Raw genomic sequence first — 7,006 nt, forward strand, 5'->3', positions numbered from 1 at the left:
AACCAACTGAAATGACAATTGTCACTTGGGAACGATTGTCGTTCATTGTGTGATTATACACACTAAATATGTGGCCGAACAGTTTTTTTCTCTGGTGATTGGCCCAATTAATCGGCTGAAAAAAACTCCAGTGTGTGTACCTTGCCTAAGGGAAGATTCAAATGCCAATAAGTGCAGTAGTTTGTGCAAACGTGCTCTGTGCATGCCCAGAAACAAACCATATGCCAGAAAGTGCAGCAACGTCCAATTCATCTTCGAGCTCAAAGTACCCTTACTACAATCTATAATTTGAGGGGCGAAGCGGGGAGGGAAATGGGCATATGCATGTAGTTAATGTACACTAAGAGTTTGCCAGGCTCGTGCGCATGCACCAGCATCTCATTCAAGCGTTTGGCATCACAAAAGTACCTATTTCTCTGTCATCACAGGTCTGTTGTAAGTGCCCATTACTAGCGATGACGGTTGTCTATGCAAGTTTTAATATTTGTTTACAATCAGCCACTGTAAAAATGCATTTTATGTACAGTACATATTACATCCTAAGAAATGTATCTTATGCAGAAAAGAAAATGAAAAACAAAGTTTTATTTTTTAATGTTTTGTCATTAATCACTATATTAATTGAATAGCTTTGAATATCCACGAATAGTCATATTGCCTATAATTCCTTCCTGGAGAAATGCTGATTTAACATAAAACTGGTTGAGATTTTAACTGTCCATAACCGTTTACCCTGTTTATTCCGGTGGCAGTCAAGTTTCCGATGAAAGAAATACCAACACTCTGCCGACATGAAAATGCTGACCGGGTAAATGCCCACATTTCCATTTGATCTACACTGAGAAAATGCAGACCGTGATGATGCCAATATGCATTGCCTACAGAGCCACCAGACCTGCCAACACAAAGCAGTGTTATGAAAACAGAACCGAATAAAAATTAGAACTACCACCATCCCTCCCCAAACATCTAAAAACTACAGATGCTCACTGACCCCCGTGAACTGGTTTTGGTTTTGGCAAAACCGCCCTCGTGTGTTTTGGTTTTGTATTTTTTAGAAAAAGACCTAAAATATGCTAAAATCACATAATTTGGCTTTTTTTTGTTCCTACATTATTATAAACCTCAATAACACTAATTTCAAGTCATTTGCAGTCATTTTTGACCACCTCACAGGTCACAATATTATTTCCATACACTTTCAAACAAAGACTGCAGTGACTTGGCTGGATGCTAAGCGACAGAGCAATGACTCAAACACACGGCAGTTCCTAACACATCTAGGACACATTGGCACACAGCAGTGGCAGAAAAGAAAAATGGTGCAAGATGAAATTGTCCTTGGCACCACCCTCCCTCCCAAGATGGAATTGTCCTTGGGACCGTCCTTCCTCCCATCCACCGTTCTGTTGGATCTAAAAACGGAATCCAAAACTCATGAGATCCGACGATGTAACAATGATGTTTTGCCTCGTTTTTGATTCCTAGAAAGCGCAAAAGTACTGAGGCGGCTCGGCTCGGTACTCGGATCCCCTACTCTCTACTAAAATCTTGTGCTGGCAGCCATCGGGACACACAGGTTTAAAAAAATTGCCCTCCTAATCCTCAATCAGATTAACGCTAGCCTAGTGCTGGTATTAGCAAAATTGTGGGGACAAAAAGGGTGGCAGTTTTACTAAAAACAGCACTAGGTTGTGTCAGCCAGGGCTGGTGGCACTATAGCAGGGGAGCCCGTAGCATGGGATTCTCCTGCCATAATGACACTCAGACCCAAACTGGTCAGCACCGCCCAGGAGTGTGGGAAGAGACCTACGGCTGAAAGCAATAGGTCTCTTCCTACACCCCTAGTCGGTGGGTGTTGGGTGAAAAGAGTGTTAAATGTGTGAGAAACACTGTTTTGAGTTGGTGCACTACAGGTTCCATCAAGCCCAGTTCTGGCTCTTGTGGAACCACAAGTGCCAGCATACCCTGGCACCCAGGGCCCACTGCGACCTGTAGTGCACCAACCCAAAATTTAAATAAGCCACACACCATTTTAGCCATAAAATTTATTTACAAATAAAAACCCCAATAATACTTACCAATATCTATGTTCTTCATCTGTAAATGATCCAAACTTGTAAGCTTTAATGAATCCAATTCCTGTAAGCTTTAAACCCCCAAAAAAAACTCCAAAGGTCCTCTAACGGTCCATTAAAAAAAAGCTATAGCAATATTCCAAATGTGTTGTAAAAAAACTTTTAGCTTGAAACCACCAAAATACTCCTCTGGAACATGTTTGGCAACAAAACAAACCATTGAGACAACGCAAACTTTGTTTCTTTATGCAGCAGCACCTGTCGCATAATGAAAATCTGAAAGACGTGTCTATTTATTTAATAAGGGCTTTCCCACTGACAGCATGGGAGCACCCTAGGTTATAAATAGACCTCGCCTCTTTCAGATTTTCATTATGTGGCAGGTGCTTCTCTACGCAGAAGCAAAGTTTGCAAGGTAGGATTAGTCCATTTTCAATGAAATGTAGCTGAATTCTCTCCAGCTTTGCTACAACCCTCACTATTTCTAGTTCAATGGACAATATTTACAAAAGATATGTGGGACAGTAATAGGCAGCAAATTTGTGCCAAGTTATGTAAATATTTTTATGGCATTGCGGGAGAAAATGAATACTTGAAATAACAAGCCCTTCACCAATGATATCCTTGCATGGCATAGATACATACTACAGATCATGTGTTATGTGTCTGGAGGGACTCCCAGGATGACCTTAGTGCCTTTATCAATTATATAAATACCAACATTAATTTAAGTTTAACAGCCCATGCTAGTCAACAAAAAAATAATTCTTGGAATCTACACTGAAGGGAATGTTGTATAAACAAAAACATTTATTAAAAAGGTTTATTGCAATACCTATATCCCAACACCTGGCTGAGGAATATATCCAAAGGCCAATTTAGTAGAATTAGAAGAAATTGCATACAGAAACGTTTAGAAACCAAGCTATATCCTTGAGGGATATTACTAGCCCATCCTCTTAAAAGAAGAGACACTGTTCAAAATCCATCAATTGTTCACAAAAAACTAATAGCCTCAGAACTAGGCTTGTTCCTAGCTTTCTCTAACATGTTACTTAAACAGCACCTAAGACAGGGCTAGGGAAAAGAAAACAAGTTTTCTACTCTTGTAACCATTGCCATACAAGACCAAACCTGTTAATATTTTCAATTCCAATACTACAGGTAAAGAATTCAAAATTAAGGATAGAATCTCTTGCTACACAGTGGCGTTGTTTACCTGCTTCAATGGCCTTACGATTTTCAATACATGGGACAGACTGTTAGATGTTTACATACGAGAATTTCAAAGTATCTTGGAAACATTCAGATACAACTGGACAGGCGTAGCATCTCCAATCATTTTTCCAAGTACCATGATAGCGATCCTACTCTACTAAAGTTTTTGGGGCTCAAGAAGATTTCCAATATTGGAGAGGTGGTGACTGTCAACACTATATCTAGGGTGGAAGCCCAATGGATATATATATGATCTGGTCTAGGCATCTTCCTGGAGATTGGTAATTAAAATCATTAAATCGATATACACTAATACAAATTAAGGTTTTATTTGCTATGGTCTGGGTACTCTGTTCCCCAAGGGTCTGTACCAAGGTTTTGTATCTAGATTGTAATTTAGACATTTTATAATTACCCTTTTCATTTATTGGTTTACTGACATTTAATATCAAACAGGATACCACATGTTTTCCTTTTTTATTATTAAGCTATATCATTATACACCGACTACTTCTTTGGACATGTCTGAATTTATTACTAGCCATTTATGTGCAATGGGTGTTAAAGAGAAAGACAGAACCCACGTGGAAAGTCTACCCCCGCCACCCTCCCTTACCTCACCTCAGCACCACTCTAGCTGTCCGGCTCCAATCCACTCCACTCGGGCTACCTAAGGAACAAAACACAGCAGCCCTCCCAGACAACTAAGGTTAACTCTGCCCAGACCAGGGTGACAGACTCTAACAGCATATGTGTAGATACCCAGAATTAATTGACCAATGCAGTGCAAGCTAGCCTAAACTTGTATGTGGTGCAATATTCTATCGACTGCTGTCTGGCAAGAAACACAATCCACAACACACAAGGCAGCGATAGCAAACACAATGTAACAGGGTGAAACCCGCCCCCCACCATTATTGGCGGCTGACTGGTGGGACCGTGTCCTAGTTAACGGGACTTACCGTGGAAGCTAACTCACCACTGCACTATGAGAAATTCCAACAACAACTCCAGTGAAATAAGGGGCCAGAAAAAGGACAGCACACAGCAGAATGAGGAGTCCCCAACTGATACTGCCAACGGCCGCTGCAGAATGAGTGTCTCCAATACTTAACGGCAAAACACCACCTAAATTGGAACACGCCAGATACACAAGTGGCACTCAAAATAGGCATCTCAATTGAAGCCACCTTAATTACTGGACAGGACTAATCGGCACAGGGCAACCTATGTGGGTGTAGTCAGCCTCATCAGGCTGCTAATTAGGAAAAAAACTGTGCATGCGCGCTCGGCAGTTTGACAGCTTAACACAGAATATATGGGCAAATATGGCCCTAACACTACCTTTAAACAGTGACCTAGCAATGGACTATTAAATTCCAAGCCTCTCCTAAACTTGCACCTATTGCTAACAAACAAAATGGCCGATTAGGAGAGTCTACAAAATGGCCTAGTAGCTGGCCTAGTAGCTGGCGGTGCCTAATTCTACTTGTGCCACAGGTCTAATGCCTGACTTAACTGGTGCTCACAATCAGCAGCATTAGCTACACACTTGTGAATGGCTGATTGCTTCTTGGACCCTCCCATTGATAGTACTGAATTCATTAGTGTGGCTGCTATATCATATGAAGATGCATCAATCTTCTAGCATTACTTAATTGATATTTCCATTTGCATTGTGGCAAGAAAGAAAATGACAAAAGGAAAATATTATGTTTGTGTTTAATGGAATTAAATTTATATTTTGATTTTGTATTTGTGTCCATATCATATTTTAAATGGTAAATGCAACTTATTAAGAACACTATCCAGATACTATTCTCTCATGTATTTATCACCTCATTACAGTATGATATTGTGTGCAAATAGAATAATGCAAATTTTATTATTTACTACAAACACTGTCAAGTCACAGCTACATACTATCCTGTGGCTTTCTATATGTCATTGTGTACCTATACATACTTGTTGCTTATGAGATAAACCTGGCACATGTGTTAGTGCAGTAGAGTCTGTGATGTGTCAGAGTGAACATATGCATGTAAATGCTCTTTTTCATGTATGCATCTTTTAAAACTTGAAATCCGGTGCAAGAACATTGAACTTTACATGGGCCTCATTATTTTTAAAATTATCCTCATTAGACTATAACATGAAACCCTTCTCCATCTTTTACCAGCTACTTTGCTTTTAAATAAACTATTATGTGATCGTAGATAAAATGTACTATTTAATGTTAAAAAAATTATACCTCATAATTGTCCAAGTCCTGCACTCTGTGGCCTTCTTCTTAGCCCATGCTCTCCTAGGCTTCCCATCCTTTATCCAACCAACATTGAATCAATATCACTCACATTTAATAAATAGTCCTCTCTCCCCCAACTAACACCAAAATTAAAATATTAGCATTCACTTTTAATAAAAAGGCCTTTTCCCCAACCAGTCGCAACATTAAATCACTAGTATTATGTAATAAATAGACCTATTTCCTCCAATCAGCCCCAACATTATAGTAACAGCAGTCACATTTAATTAATATTCCCACCAACCAGCTCTGACATCAAATTAATAGCATTTGCATTTAAATTACCTACGTCAAGTCACAATGTGCGCATATCAAATAAGCTTTGGATGTACGCACACAACACATCATGGTGCGCAAGCATCCAAAGACAAAGGTGATGTTGTCTTGCTTGTTGTCCAGACACATGAGAGAGAGAAAGGTCTTGCTTATTATATCATAGAGCAAATCTTTACTAGCTTCTTCTTAACTGCAGCATCACAAATCTCATCATCAGTCTCTTTCTACTTTTCTGTATTCTATACATTTTAACTTTATTCACACATTTTAAGATATTGGTGGGCTAAATGCAAGAATTACATTTGTGGCACCCAGTTTACATGGCTGCAGGGGTTAATTCCCATTTTCCCAAGATATATTGGGCCTGATTCATTAAAGAAAGGTAAGCAAAAGTAAGTAAGGCAAAACCATCTCGCATTGGAAGGGGAGGTAAATTTAAAATGTGATGACAGATTTATATTTGGGATAGGGCATGTCCTAGATCTTTAAAGTTCAGTGTACAAATAAGCTATCAGGTATTGGTGTGCTACATGAAAAAACAAACAGTATTTTCCTTGTGTGCAAAATAATTAACTAATTCGCACCCTTGCATTGTAACATGGTTTTGTCCAGAAGACTTGAGTAAGAAAAGTTACTCAATGTTTTGCTTAACTTTCCTTACTGAATCAGGTCCATTGTGAATAACTCACTAGAAAGCATGAGTGAGTAGGTTCCCTTATCTTCCTAGGGCGCCCTCTCCTATCCAGAATCCATTCTTAGCAGGACTAATGATATTCCTTTTGCTCATTTATAAAAGTGTCCCTAACACCAATCACTGAAATGTGCTGTGGGATTACTCATTTGTTTATTGTGAATGAAACAGTTATATCACTGGCATGTACATAGAATTCTAACAGAGCACATCATTGCTCCCCTTAGATCAGTGGTTCCCAAACTTTTGCAGTTTGCGGCACCCTTAGAGTCTCCAAATTTTTTCAAGGCACCCCTCCAAAATAATTATTGAGCAGTCCTGTTTTAGAAGTAGTTGGGTCAAAAAATTGTAATAAGTATTTAGGTCAGGACAGAAATACTTATTTAGTTGTATGCAAAAATGCCCCCTCTGCATCCAGACACTCTGCCCCCTCTGTAT

At 39.3% G+C, this 7,006-nt stretch overlaps 1 protein-coding gene across 1 annotated transcript in view; it reads left to right on the forward strand.

The window, feature by feature from the left end:
* Positions 1 to 595, forward strand: part of RASSF6 (Ras association domain family member 6) — a 37,660-nt gene extending 37,065 nt beyond the window's left edge. The window contains 1 exon segment of the mRNA XM_075202240.1: positions 1 to 595. This exon segment is cut by the window's left edge and continues 1,902 nt beyond it. The gene's annotated coding sequence lies outside the window, so the exon portion shown is untranslated.
* Positions 596 to 7,006: the final 6,411 nt, after the last annotated feature.

This window comes from Mixophyes fleayi, chromosome 1 (genome assembly GCF_038048845.1).
Source record: "Mixophyes fleayi isolate aMixFle1 chromosome 1, aMixFle1.hap1, whole genome shotgun sequence".
Classification (NCBI taxonomy): Eukaryota; Metazoa; Chordata; class Amphibia; order Anura; family Limnodynastidae; genus Mixophyes; species Mixophyes fleayi.